The sequence below is a fragment of the Notothenia rossii genome (genome assembly GCF_949606895.1).
Source record: "Notothenia rossii genome assembly, chromosome: 10".
NCBI classification, from domain to species: Eukaryota; Metazoa; Chordata; class Actinopteri; order Perciformes; family Nototheniidae; genus Notothenia; species Notothenia rossii.
This window is the reverse complement of record NC_136908.1, coordinates 61,247,321-61,263,014: the sequence shown is the minus strand read 5'-3', so window position 1 is coordinate 61,263,014 and position 15,694 is coordinate 61,247,321. Positions and strand designations below refer to the sequence as shown.

At 45.0% G+C, this 15,694-nt stretch overlaps 1 long non-coding RNA gene across 1 annotated transcript in view; it reads left to right on the top strand.

Annotated features, from left to right (window-relative positions):
- LOC307021904 overlaps positions 1-11,614 on the top strand; it is a 125,036-nt gene extending 113,422 nt beyond the window's left edge. Inside the window, exon 3 of the long non-coding RNA XR_013803267.1 lies at positions 3,849-11,614. This is a non-coding gene — a long non-coding RNA (uncharacterized lncRNA). The remainder of the gene's footprint in view (positions 1-3,848) is intronic.
- Positions 11,615-15,694: the final 4,080 nt, after the last annotated feature.

The following is a 15,694-nucleotide window of genomic DNA, read 5'->3' as shown; positions in this document are numbered from 1 at the left end:
GGAGCACCACCCAATGGCGGTGGTGGAAGGTTCACCTCTGCTCCCCGCGTCCCTTGATGACTGATGAGCTGGTCAAATTATAAGAGAGGGAACTCAAAGCACCAGAAATAAAGGCAGAATAAAGGTTAAACAATAATCTGTTTTAATGGTAAAAAACTACCATACATAATACAGAGCACTCTGCAACAGCAGCTACAAAATACAGAGTACTCCGGGCTCAATTCCACCACTGTGTGATAATGCATATCACAACAGCCAGTCAGAAAAGGCGCCGAGCATCAGAATATCACAACATTTATACACAGGTGGGGAGGAGTTGTGTCGGTTGCTCCTCCTATTTGTTATTGGGGATTTCACTTCTGCGCGAGCTAGCCAGTGAGTTGGCAGTTCTCCATTGGCCGGTTTCACTTCTGGGCGGGACCCCAGACAGTGAGTCAGCAGTGTGTGTGTGTGTGTGTGTCCCTCTGCCCTCAGGCAGTCCCCCAACAATGCTTTGGAGTCATGACAGAACGCACACCCATTCCCCTTTTAACGCACACACATTTCTCTCATTAACTCATTTAAGTTTCCAGATCATACAAAAAAACTCTTACAGATAACCCACTGAGTTCCGCCCTTGAAAGCCCAAAATGACTTTCTGAAAAATACTTATCAACGGGTAATCTTTTCACTCAAGGCAGAAATCACAGGTTATACTGTACCTTACCTATTCACAAATAGCCAAAAAACCACCCTTTTGATTATACATAAAAGTGGAAGAAAAGACTATTTGCGCTAATCTACTTCTACTTAAAATGGGACATTATTTTAGGAATATATATAAAAAACCTCTCTATAATTAAGAGGAAAAAATGGACTTGTACATTCAAGTTTAACACACATCCTATATATCAGGTGACATTAAAATGAATATACCAGAAATACAACAGGAGGGGTCACAGACATAAGACCAGCTGTTAAATAAAGCTCTTCTGAACTTAGCTGTCATGTGGGTATACATTAATGCTGCCCATTATGGGCACAAGCAATTTTCACCCATTTATTAATTATATGTTTTAAATTTGAGTGTTTCCTATCCCCTAAACCTCCAGGGATGTAAACAGTTTAATACTGGCAACTTCTTATTATGGGAAATACGAAACCGTCTTTTAAAACCACAATTCCCAGAGGCGTGCCATAGAGCATGTTGCAAAACACACAATAGCCAGCATGTGTAGTTCTGGGGACGGGGCGGGGTGGACCCGTTCAAATCCAGTTTTGGACAGTCTGCCGTGGTTCCATCCCATTTCAAAGTGCTGTTCGACGCTCTGCGTAACCCTCGGCGCACACTCAAACATCCAAATACAGAGCTTGAGGACTTTCACGGGGTTTGTCAAGCGAAGCATAGAGAATACTTCCGGGTGTAAAATTCTCTAAAGCAACTACTATTAGCTGCTCCGACCCTCGGTCCTGACGGACTCCAACTTGTGTTTATTAATCAAACAAATAAATAAACACAAGGATAATGATGTGTTATTGTTGAGTAAATAACAGTGTGTGGTTTAGAAAAGAATACAAAATTAGAAGGAAAAAACTATGAAACATTACATATTTCAGTATTCTGAGCCCCTACTCTCCCCATAACTGACGGCAACAAAAGTCCTACATTATTCAATTAAAATAAAGAAGCAAAAACAATAAGTGTGGCTTGATATTGAGTAAGAAAAAGGTTGATAAACGCTGTGAGAATGGATCTGCGGAGAGCATTTTGCCGCGATCCCAACTCATCTATTACCAACATTTAGGGAGCTCTATGCAAGTCAATGGGACGACCTGCCCGTTGAAAACTGACTCTCAAGGGATACCCTGTCCGTAATAGAGTGACGGGGAGGGGCCCTGACCGACCGTCAACATGTGACGGGTTGGGAGTGAGAACGTGTTGCGTCAGGGAGTCAACAAAGCGCAAAGCCACCCTTGCCTCGTGCTTTGGGGTAGATGACATCAAGTACTTGGATTATGTCAACAAGGATTATGTCAACAAGGTTTGTTTATTTTGTTTCACACACAAAGATAACATTGCCTGCCCGCGCACGCGCACGCGCACGCACACACACACACACACACACACACGAAGTAAATATAAAAGTATAGCCTACATGCAGAGAGTGTGGTAGAAACCTAAAGTTTCATTAATGCACTCAATGTTTAAATATTGCTTACTGCACATAGCCTATTTTATATTTCACTGCATTTTATTTCGTTGTAAATTACTGCTTTATTGTATTGCTGTCTTAATATATTTGTATTACAGTGTTCTTAAAGTTTGCTATCTTTTAAAAATGTTTGTTTTATGCACCGTGAGATCGAAGTCGAATTCTCATACGTGTGAACCTATAAACCCGTTTCTGATTCTGATAGAGGGTTGTGTGAAAACCAAACCCGAAAGATATACAAAGGGTAAAATACAAACACATAAAAAAACCTTACGAAGGATGAGGACTTTTGCACTGTTCACGAACTGGCTGTGTATATGTCCAGCCTGCACATGCAAACAAGAGGGCTCTTCAAATACGTGGAAAATCTCCTCCAGCTGTGTCTTGTAGTGGCAATTTCTTATGTTACTTTATATGGTAAAGCCAAAGGATTATATTATGCTTAGAAATTGTATTGGAGCAACTCAACCTGTTGAACCACAAGGGAGCATCCCGCCAAGGTCGTACCTAAAGAATCCGGCCCTCCCTAAGGGAGGATTGTAAGATAATAGTTTTCTGTAGTTGTCTTATCTTTTACTTCCTGCACAGCTATCAGTCCTCTATAAAACACACACACACATTATACCCTGTGTGCACTCCTGCAGACTACTCTATACTCTGTGAGACATGTACCTTTGAGGCGCCTCGAATAAAGATCTTAAAAGACAACGCTGCCTGCTTTCACCAGTTTATTATTGATTACTCTCATTGTACATCTTTATAGTATTGACGAGTTTAAAATATCCACAACAAATTGGTGTCAGAAGTGGGATCTCTGAAAGCTCCGTCGGGGACACCCAGGGACGCTGGTGGTTGGCCGCCGGGATCCTCGGATTCTCCTCTACCTCGACAGAAAGTGTTACGGGACGAGAGGACCAGCGCCTGAGTGAAACTGATTGACTTCACGAGATCCAACGAACTCAATTCCTCTAAAATATCTGGTGAGATGTACAATTTCTAATTGTTTAAAAGTAAAACGTAATTAACCTCCATGACATTTATTAAGCGGGTTGCTCAAAAGTAGGATATTTGGTATATCCGTAGGATATTTGGTATATCCGTCGTAAAAGGTTTTACGATCAGTTTTTGTGTGATTTGTACTGAGGAACAAATATCACATCACCGACGGGTGAAAAATAGTGTTTTGGTAACACGGGGTGTTTTGGTAACACTTAAAGACTTTCTCCATGGGGACAAAGCAAAGTAAGGGGGCAGAGCCTCCTGAGGGCCCAATTGTAGATGTCATGCGAGCAAAATATGGTGAAAGCAGTCTGTCTAAATTAAATATATGGACGGAAATGTTCGGATTTCCAAAGGGAGGATCTTTGAGTATATTAAAAATCAAAGACCTAAAGGACAAATTACAAGAGTGTGAAGATGGAATGAGAAAGAAGAGTACAATTAAAGTAAAAGAGTTGGAAAAGATAGAAAGTCACAGAAAGTGGTTAAAATACTGGGAGGGTGAAGCAGAATGCCGTGAAAGGAGGCAGTTGGCCTCGGCAATAAAGAAAATAAAGGTGGATGATGAAAGTGAAGGAAAAAGGGAAAATAAATGTTGTCCGAAATCACACAAGCCATTCCACCAGACATCCACTTCTCTGTATCCGTCTCTTAGAGGTACGAGGGACCCTCTCCTCGACCACGGATTTCCGTTCCACCCTCAGGCCCATCCACCTCCCCTGGCGTATCGAGACCCAAACCATCTGGACGCCAGTGCCATGGGTGGGGATCCAGCAGAGGCAGTTCCACCTGTTCGGGCATCTCCATCTACACCACCCAAAACGGGGACACAACTCAGCCCGAACACCTTAAAAAAAATCATAGAGAAAGAAGAAAAACGCCAAGAAACGCCGCGACCGAAAAGACAAGGCCCAACTGACCATGGTCCAAGCCGTTACAACCGCCTGGTCACACCAACCCCAAGGAGACGGCCGTGGCAGGGGGGGCCAAAGAGGCAGGGGAGGTGTAGGCCTACGAGGCCGTGGAGGTTTCAGAGGAAAAGGCAGAGGACGAGGAGGCAACTACACTGGCAATAATGGTGCTTGTTTCAACTGCGGTGAAATGGGTCACTTTATCGCTGAATGTCCGAAGAACACCCAAAAGAAAGACACTCAATCTGCTCAAAACAATGACAATTCTTCAAACTGACATCGTCCGCGGGAGGAGGTGGAGGAAGAGGAGGGAATTCGGTCGAGTGAGACGGGACCTCTGCCTGCAGCATCAAAACAGGGAAGTGCCACACACACACACATCGTGCAAGCTATTGATACATTAGAAAAATTAGAAAACATGCCTGTGGTTAAAGAAGGTACATATTTGAAATATGACACTGAAACAGCATTTAAGAAATTTCCCACACTAACTCTGGCTATCATGGGTGTTGATGTTACATTTTTGGTTGATTCTGGGGCTACATATTCTGTGGTAAAACTGGCAGATTTGCCAAATTGTAAATTTAGTGGTAGATTTATCCACTCAATAGGAGCTGCTGGTGTGACTGTAAAGGAGAAGTTTTCTGTACCAATTCAGTGTAGAGATAACGGTGATGCCAGCCATCCATTTCCCACATCAGTAAAACACAGTTTTCTTCTGTCATCTGTCTGCCCTATACATTTATTGGGCAGAGATCTGATCCTCTGGTTTGGCCTTGATCTCATTTCTACAAATGAGGGTCTAAAGGTCAGACGACCATCTCCTATGATGGTCCAAAAACTCGCATTTGACGAAGAATTGTTGTATGTGTATCAGTGGCTGGCAACATTTCCTGATTCTCAGAAACTGTTGCGTTTGGCCCGTCAGCGTGTCTCCTCACTGGCTGTGTTTATGGAAGCTCCTCATTTGCATTGCACTGCTAGTGTTTCTGTTGATAAATGCAAATACTATGATGAACAGTTTCTGTTGGAATGTGTGAATGATGAAATCATGCTTAAAACGATGTATTTGGAGCTCGCTGCGCAGCGCTATTTCTGTCACACTCACACCCGCACAACACCAGCTGTATCAAATCCCAGGGGCGGTCCCACACATTTCACTAGCAAGGGGCCCCACTGATAAATGGAGGGATTTGGGTCCATTCGTTAAAGATTGGGAATCAATTACTGATTGGACAGCCACACACACACCTCAAATCATGTACTCTATGTCACATGATGTGTTTAAGTACGATGTCAACTGTAATGTACACGCGCTGCGTACTCTGGCTCTGATTGGGGATGATTCTGTTAACCCTGTGCCAGGCCCAGGGGAGCCTGTGTTTTCAGGTTACTCTCATATTTCTGAGCTTCCTGCCGCGCTAAAAGATGTGCCTCCGACACTCTGGGCAGCTCACAAATATGATGTTGGTCTAATCCGTTCTGCCGAACCTATTGCTATCACCCCAAAGTCTACCTACCGCCCAAACCAACCCCAGTACCCATTAAAGCGTGAAGCTGTTGATGGCATCCGGCCAGTTTTTACCTCTCTGCTTAAACAAGGGGTCATTGTTCCATGTAATGATTCTCCGGTACGCACTCCAGTGTTTCCTGTTAAAAAGATCCGGGACAAACCTCCTGACGAATGGAGATTTGTGCAGGATTTACGAGCTGTAAATGAAGCCGTACATGCACGTGCGCCGCTCGTTCCAAATCCTTATCTCATTCTCTCTCAGGTTCCAGCCTCTGCAGCCTTTTTCACTGTTGTAGACCTCTCAAATGCATTTTTCAGTGTCCCTGTACACAAAGACTGTCAATTTTGGTTCGCATTTGAATATGAGGGTAAGCCATACACATTCACACGTTTGTGTCAAGGCTACTGCGAATCTCCCACTGTGTACAACCAAGCATTATGTACAAGTTTGGCCTCTCTACAAGTTTCCAAAGGCACCGCTCTCATACAATATGTTGATGACCTCATGATTTGCGCACCCACAGCAGAACAGTGTGAAGCTGATACCATCTCCTTGTTACAACACCTCGCAGCTGAGGGCCACAAGGCCAGTTTGTCTAAACTTCAGTATGTGCAAAAGACAGTTACATTTCTGGGTCACATCATTTCAGGAGAGGGAAAAACACTTTCAGATAGGCGTATTGCATCATTGGCTGCTCTGCCAAAACCTGTCACTAAGCGACAGATGATGTCATTTTTGGGTATGTGTTCATACTGCAGGTCATTCATTCCTAACTATTCTCCGCTCGAACAGCCACTCCGTACAATCACGCATGTCACCGGTTTGAAACCTGCGGACCGCCTTATATGGACGCCGGAAGCCGACGAAGCCTTCATTAACATGAAGCTGGCTCTCCAATCCCCGCCGACGCTAGGTCTGCCTGATCCTACCAAGCCTTTTACACAGGCATTAGATGAACGCGATGGGTGTATGACCTCAGTTCTCCTTCAAGATCATGGGTGAAAACAGAGGCCTGTTGCCTATTTTTCCTCCAAGCTGGACCCTGTAGCTGCTGGCCTGCCTAAATGTCTCTGTGCAGTTGCTGCAGCTGAAAAAGCTCTCAACTCTTCACGTGACATTGTAGGTTATGCACCTTTAACACTGTTGGTTCCACATGCTGTTTCTCTCATCCTCTGTGAACAGAGAACATCACACCTCTCTGCTGCACGTTATCTTAGGTATCACACATGCCTGCTAGACATGCCTAATGTTGAAGTCAAACGCTGTACCACTCTGAACCCAGCATCTCTTATGCCTCTCCCAGAAGACGGTGACGAACACGACTGTGTTGCCGAGCTTCTTATTGTATGTACTCCCAGACCTGACTTAAAAGATGTACCCCTGACCAACCCTGACCTTGTTTTGTATGTTGATGGGTCCGCCTCTCGCGACCCTGTGGGCACTAATCGGGTGGGTTTCTCTGTTGTTTCAGATTCTGCTGTCCTCTGTTCCGGACCGCTCCCATGCCACCTCTCAGCACAAGCAGCAGAGCTCATAGCACTGACTGAGGCCTGCACTTTGGCAAAAGGCAAATCTGTAACTATCTACACTGACTCACGTTATGCCTTCGGGGTAGTACACGATTTTGGGGCTATCTGGAAGTGTAGACAATTCCTGAAATCTGACGGTAAGCCAGTGCTTAACCATGTCCTAGTTGCAGGCTTATTGGACGCCATTCTGCTCCCGTCTGAGGTCGCAGTATGTAAATGTGCTGCACACACCAGCAACACCGACCCCGTTTCATTAGGAAATGCTGCTGCTGTCTCAGCTGCAAAGGCAGCCGCCCTGATTCCTCTCGCACCACACGCACACTCGTTTGTTAACATCCCTGTTTCCTCCATCACTGACAATATGTCGTCACTAACTGCCATGCAGCAGTTAGCTCCACCAACAGAAAAAGCACAGTGGAAAACTGCTGGTGCTACCTTTGACCCCACCTCCAGCATCTGGGTTGGTCCAAATTCCAATCCATGTCTCCCGAGGCATTTTTTCTCACATTTTGCTAAATTGACACATGGGTTGGATCATGTGTCAAAAGGGGGGATGTTAGAGGCTATCAATCAACATTGGTTCACAAGGGGATTCACAGTAACAGCTCAAAAGCATTGTGAAGCATGCTTAATTTGCATTACGCAAAATTCTGGTAGACCGGTAAAGGTTACAGGAACAGGTGCACACCCACCCCCAACTAGACCATTTGAGCACCTAATGCTGGATTTCATCGAACTTAGTCCATCCGAGGGTAAGAAACACTGTCTTGTAATGGTTGACATGTGGTCCAAATGGGTTGAAGAATTTCCGGTAAACGCACAGACAGCAAATGCTGTGGCTAAAGCTTTACTAAGGGAAATTATTCCTAGATGGGGGATACCAAGCAAGATCTCTAGCGACAATGGTTCACATTTTGCTAATGAGGCCATTGCACAGATAGGAGAATACCTTGGCATGGACATCAGAAAGCATTGTGCTTACCATCCACAGAGTGGTGGTGCGGTGGAAAGAGAGAATGGTACAATCAAAAACAAGCTAGCAAAATGCTGCGCAGACACAGGTTTATCCTGGACACAAGCCCTGCCCATTGTGCTGATGTACATGAGGATGCGGAAACGAACATGGAGTCAACTCAGCCCGTTTGAGATCCTTTTTGCAGCTCCTCCACAGATTGGGATCAAGGCTCCAGGATCTCCTCTCCCCTCCACAACTTTGTGTGAAGATGCTATGTTGTCATATTGTGTTAACCTGTCATCCAATTTAGCAGATATCAGACGCCAGGTAGCGGCAGCTCTACCTACCCCTGCTACTGGTCCACTCCACCGTATCCAACCAGGCGACTTCGTGCTGGTCAAGGACTTCCGGAGAAAGAGCTGGAGATCCAGCCGTTGGCAAGGTCCCTACCAGGTGCTTCTCGTCACCCAGACAGCGGTCAAGGTCGCCGAGAGAGCCACGTGGGTCCACGCCAGCCACTGCAAAGCTGTCATCTCCGCCCCAGTCTAGCCGGTCCAGTAGAAACAGACGACGACAAGTGACGTGCCAAGTCACCACCAGCACCACACACGCAGCACATACACCCTAGTACCACACACAAGACTCATGGGCGACGGCCAGCTGTGCTTTTTCATATGCCTCTGGTTCCTCGTCTGTGCCGTCATGGTGTGGGGTTTAATTGACATGGTCATGAAGGCACGGGCTCAGTCAGACTAGACATATCCACGAAGCAGAGGACGACACCAACATAAACTTTGTGCCTGATCGCTGGCGAGTGATTGAAGATGGAACCCCTCGGACAAGAATTGACTAACGCCCACCTGGAAAGACGACAGCGCAACCGTAAGAAATGCAGAAACTGTTGGAGGGTCTGGACACTAGTAGAGTGGATCCTTTGCATATTCCTTATGGGTTTTGTGTTTGCCATAATCCTATACTTCAAGTATCCATGGTTAGTACACAACCCTCTAATCAAAGTCAAAGTAGCAAAAAGGTACGTTGGGGAATCCGGGAGACCCGTATGGTCAAAGGGGCTTATCAAAGCAGGGATTGGTAACATTACTCTGGGAGAAGAGGAAAATAGCACAGTGCAGTTAGACCCGTGTAACTACTTCCCTTGCCCCAACCCTATGAAGCTGGGGCGGGCAGACGTTTACATCTGCTATGTAATAGATGGCACTTACACTAGTACCCACGTTTCAGGAGGATGGGCTTTGGTTTATGGACCACCTCAGACAAGGACTGGGGTTATACCTTATGGGCCGACAAAACAAAAATCAAGAGGAGACTATCTAACTCTAAAGTCAACTCATCAAGTCCCGCCGTCCTACTACAACTACAGAAGGCCAAAATATCAGACAGGGGCTATTACGTTGTTTGCGCGTATGTATCTGGCAAAGACCCATGTGGCGCGTTTTATATAGACATCACCCCCAAAAACGATACCCCTAAAGCCAAACCTCTAACACAACTTCTAACATCAATAGGTACATCAACCGTTCTGAAACATGACCCTTCCGTAGGTAACAGCATTGACGACTTAAAAGACGACGTTTGGAAAACTAGTAATAGACTAGACGGTAACGTATGGTGGCACACTCTAAGGTCTTTTCTGCAGGCCGCAGGGCAAAACGGTTCGTGTTATGCATGCACCCTTTTCCCCCAGGACTCATCAATGGCATTACCTGTTCGCCCACGACCTCTAAACAACACAGAACAGCTGTGTGCCTTTATGGCCCTGACCGGGTCTACCAGAGGGTTGAATAAATGGTATTTTGCAAACGCCTCTCTTCCAGCACCATGTGAGCACATGGCGAATGCCACACTGCGCGCAATAAACTCCACCGAGATGATGACTAACTCCTTCGAATTGTACGACCCGGTGGCACGCGTTCACCCCAGCCGTCTAGAAAACCTTACCCATAGTCTCTGCATTAGTAGAAGGAAAAACCGCATAGGCTTACACCTTGGCACGACCACGGGTTGTACTCGTATCATAAAAAACACATGCGGCGCTGAAAAATTAAATCTCAAAGACTGTCTAGTAAAAGGATTTCCCGATAGAATCAATTCGTCCCAAGCATTCCCTAATGTCACGCATACCTCTCTTCTCCTAGCATGGCCTACCGATGCTGGGGCAGGGGCTCCGCAAGACTATGTGTGGCTGTGCGTAAACAAGTTGTATCAAGTCTTAGCACCCTTTTGGACGGGCACGTGCACCTTAGTGGATTTGACTCCAGCAATCACCGTTCTCGACTCATTGATGCATACTACACACCACTATCCAGAATTCAGACATCCCGACCACCATAGGGCTAAGAGGGCTTCAATCACATCTCACGGCGAGAAGGGTTTCAGCGGGGCGTTCCCCTGGTGGGGCTCCGTGAATAACGCTCATAATATAGACAAAATACACACACGATTGGAAAACCTCACTTTCGAAGTTACTCAAGGTTTTCAGGCACTGAATCCGTTTATGGTAGCAACTAGAAATATGCTAACGCAACATCAATTTGCTCTAGATATCCTGTTTGCCTCAAGGGGGGGCCTATGTCACGTTATTGGAGACTCTTGTTGCACATACATTCCAGACATATCAGAGAACATGACACCATACAACACCTTAACGCACTTCTGGCAGACATGAAGGCTGACGATGTGGACTACGACCCTATAGGCTGGGACTGGTGGTCCTGGCTCACATCGGGAGGGTGGGAAGGTTGGCTGGCCAGAATAGTCACGCCACTCCTCACCATCATAGCTTTGCTCCTCTATTGTACATGCTGTGTAGTCCCCTCATGAAGAAATGTTTTTCTAGTATGATCTCCTCTGCATTCGTACAATACACCGCTCTACCTCAAACCATTGACAAAGTTATGACCAACCCAGATTCAGCCCCCACTGATTCCGACACTGAAGAGTCAGACACTGAACTGTAAAATTGTGTGTAAAATTGCCATTCCCTCTTTTCAGTATTCTCTTGCTTTCTACATACGGAGTCTGTCCTCCACAAAAACAGCCACTTTCCATGATATGTTTATGATGTGTTTACTTAAACCAGCGATGGAGTGTATTCATTCATGTGTTATATCAGTCTATCCTGTCATTTGTTTTATTTTCTTGATTGATCAAATATGATCAAAAGGGGGGAATGTAGTGGCAATTTCCTATGTTACTTTATATGGTAAAGCCAAATGATTATATTATGCTTAGAAATTGTATTGGAGCAACTCAACCTGTTGAACCACAAGGGAGCATCCCGCCAAGGTCGTACCTAAAGAATCCGGCCCTCCCTAAGGGAGGATTGTAAGATAATAGTTTTCTGTAGTTGTCTTATCTTTTACTTCCTGCACAGCTATCAGTCCTCTATAAAACACACACACACATTATACCCTGTGTGCACTCCTGCAGACTACTCTATACTGTGTGAGACATGTACCTTCGAGGCGCCTCGAATAAAGATCTTAAAAGACAACGCTGCCTGCTTTCACCAGTTTATTATTGATTACTCTCATTGTACATCTTTATAGTATTGACGAGTTTAAAATATCCACAACAGTCTCTCCATGCCCATCTCCGTGGCCTCGTCAGAGCGATCCTTCTCGGCGCTCCGTCTGAAAACCTGGCTGCTTAACACAGTCAACCAGAAGAGACTCACTCACCTGGCCTTGCTGCATATAGCCTACAGCAGGAGATTCTGGACTCACTGGGCATTCATGTTCTTATGAGGGAGTTTATATCCACCACCCCTGAGCGCAAGACCACCTTTGGTGTTCTGTAGCCTAAGATGTGTGCGCGTGAAGAGAGAGTGAGAGAGAAGTTCAGAGTTACTCGTTATGAATATGTTTGGATGGTTGCTCTGTGTTCACTTAAATAAATAAATACGTTCATTTAGCGCTTTTCTAGCATATCTCACAGCCGAATTCACAAAAATGTTCAATTGTGTAAAATCTGTAAATTGTAGGACTATTCCGTTTTAATCTGTTTAATCTCTGTTAACTCTGTTATAGGCCTACAATCCGGTGCGCAAAGTTCAAGTGCGTTGTTATTGCTACCCGGCTAGAAATAAACCTGCTGCATTTCGTGTGTGAAATCCCCCGCACCCGCACTTCCCGCGTCCCTGACGAAACACTCAAATGTCAAATGTAGCCTAATTAAAGTCAGATCCACTCGTGTCTTAGACGGGGCAGTGATATCATAAACCTGTAATGTACGCATTCAAACACTTGTTCTGTTACCAGCTGTATTCACCTTGCAGGTGCAGCTATGTGGCTTTTATCCTGGATACAGTGTTTAAGTCATGGATGTTTAAAGTTGAACTTCTTCATATTTGTCTAATATTATAGTTGACTTTTCATTCAGGAAGTATGACGCTGCGCTGTCAGTAGGCTTCTCCATGTCTGTGATTGGTCGAATGCTCCAAATACCACCCCTTTCATGTGAACGCGCACCTAACTAGATAGGACACGGTTGGCTTGAGCAATCGAGTTGATAGCCAGCGTTGTAGGACAGTTTAGCGAGAGGGGGTTTGTTTTGTATTAAGTCAACCGGATAACTCGAAACATATCCAGGATATCTTGAACTAGTTTCGTAGTATAGGACCCTGCCAGGTTAGCTGCTCACCGGAAACCCCGAGTTTTCCCTGAAGTTAGCCGGTTGGCCTAATCCAAAACATACACGCTCTCGCTAAGCGGTCCTACGACGCTGGTTATCAAGCGGATCACTCAAGCCAGCCGTGCCCGTGAAAATCCTGCTTCATAGTACAGGCCTCAGGTCTCTGTTGTATGTGGGGATTTGTGGAATGACAATGAGGGTGAGCTAAGCTCTGGTAACTTGTGTTGACCGTAAAGTCCTACTTTGGTTATTGTATTATTATCTTTATTAAACATTGTAAACGTTAACTTCAGTACTGACTCTTCTATGGAACACTTTACAGCAATGAGCCATAACGCACATCCATCGATCTACCCACCGCATTGTTAATTGTCAATATTTATTTTATATTAAGCCTACCCAACCCACTCTTTGTTTTTAATTTCCAAGTTCAGAACTGAAAGCTGTTTCAGTTATCTAAGGACATTTTTACAGATTGCAATGCCTCTTGATTGACCTGCATTTAAAACATGAATGTTTTGGTGGAGACCAAACTATTTGAAAATCAAATGCCGAGCAACATTTGCATGTGTGTTATGGCATCAAGGTCAACATCTGTTTGCTCGTCACAGCCCCAATGACTCGCACCTGGTGTGTGTTGAGTTAGGAGTGGTTATTCCGTTGAAGCCTATTTGCATTGTGATCAGATCTAATAAAGGTGAACAGTGCCAGACTGTGCGTAACCGGGACTGCTCTGTGCGCGCTCCTGCGGCACATTTCTTTCATTGTAGAGGCTCTACATGCTGCAGTCACTTAAATACCCTATGCCATCCAGTGTTCAAAATAATAACAAAAACATATAAATGGGTACAACAAAAATGGTTGAGAAACCTATAATTGCCTTGTGTGGAAAGGGGCTAAATAAAAGTGCCTTGCTTTACCTGACAGAAACTGGCTTTACTCACCGTTTGTCACTGTGGCCTGTGAGATGTTCTGTTCGTTTTGTCCTGACAAGGTGAGTGATACCTGTGCCCCCTCGGGTCCATAGCCCCACACTACAGATCTCTCTGGAGATTTCTGCAGCACCATGTGGTTTTTATAGTAGGAGGCAAAGCGCAGGACCCCATCTACACACAGTGAGAAAGAATGTTAAGGGAGTGCAGAATAATTAAAATCACAATACATAAAGAAGTGATTATGGAAATAGTGTAAGTAAATATATGAACTGGCAAATAGTGCTTTTTATCCCAATTTGCATTGTGATCAGATCTATAGGTGAACAGTGCCAGACTTTGCGTAACCGGGACTGCTCTGTGTGCGCTCCTGCGGCACATTTCTTTCATTGTAGAGGCTCTACATGCTGCAGGGATATCATTAAGTGAAGGAGCTTATTATACTATAAAGCAGCTTTAGCAGCAAATACTGTAAGAATCACGCACATAATTTCATAAACCAATGCAGACTGGGTTACTGGCTATCCTGCTGGAATTAAGAGTGTTCATTAACAGGATAGTTATATAACAGTGCGCATGCAGACATGTGCACGTTTTTTGTGGGCTTAGTCAGAGTCCAGGGGCCGTTGTTCAGTCCCAGTCCCTGCCTGATAGATCAACGCATACTAAAGTGTAGGATCACACGGGGGCTACAGTCGGATAGTCCAAAAATCAGCTCCTAATCAGCGTCTGCTGCTGTGGGGGAAACTTTGGAAACTACAGTTTTCTATACAGCGGACTACAACATGGATGTATAATAAGAACGAGGGACTACTGTGAACTCATCTAGAGACTCTGCACCGTGCTCTGATGCTGTTGCTTTATGCTTTATGAACGTGGACAACAGAGATATTCTTCATGACCAAAAATAAAAAAGGAAAGTGAAATTTATGCTCATCACCCTCTCCCTCCGGTCCACATAAATACAAATGATGCCAAAGATTGTATGAACTGTGAAAAGATCTTAAAATCAATACAAATGTATTTATTATAAACGTTAGTCCTCAACATCTATCACTGTGTATATCACCATTCAAACATCTTTTAAAAGTTGAACAAGCCCCACACATCTCAGTGAAATGTTGACTTTATTTGATCATTTCAGTAAAACTAACATTCATATTTCTCTTTTTGATTATAATACTGATGAACGTTCAAAACAGAGCACTTTGGCAACTTACCACATACGTTTTAAAAAGCTTAATAAGCACCGTAACTTTCATGATATCATTTCTCGGTCATAATCGGTTGTTTCCGTGAACGGCCGACTGTTGTGTGACGGCAAATGCTGCGGCTGCAAGGCATTGTGGGGAAGCATTTTCTCCTATCCTTTCGGTAAGTGAGGTCCAGTGGTTCCTAAGCTAAAGGAAGTTATAAAGGAAGTTTGAAACCTCCTTTCCTATCATCTAGAGAATTCGAACAGCACTTATCATGGCTGCCACTGACGTACTTCCGGGTCATTTCACTCGGTTAGGAAGGTTCCTAAGCTAAATGGACTATTCGACTGCAGCCAAAGACTTTCATAGTCTCCCAAGCTATGCTAAGGTAAGGCGCATACTCTCTAAAGTAATTTGGGGTTTCATTTTATAGCATAACACTAAATGTTGCCTTTAACCTAATATCAATGTGTTGTGGTGCCGAGAGACGGGAGTCGGAGGCGAGGTATCGAAGGTACAAGCTAGACTTTTATTTAGCATTTGAAAACACAAGTAAACAACTTCATGCCCGGGAAGCGAAGACCGGCGGAAACAGGAAGTCCGGTTCACTAAAATGTTCGTGCAGAACAATACCCCAACCCATAGATCCGTGGGTGGCCGAGGAGGGGCGGGGCTGCCAGCGAGGGCGAGGGCATCCCCACAGGGGGCGGGGGCTGGCCATGGGAGGGCGGCCCCGACGTGGGGGCAGAGCCAACTCCAACAGCCTGGAAACGTCCACGTGAGCAGGCTTAATCCGATCAACGGACACAGTCT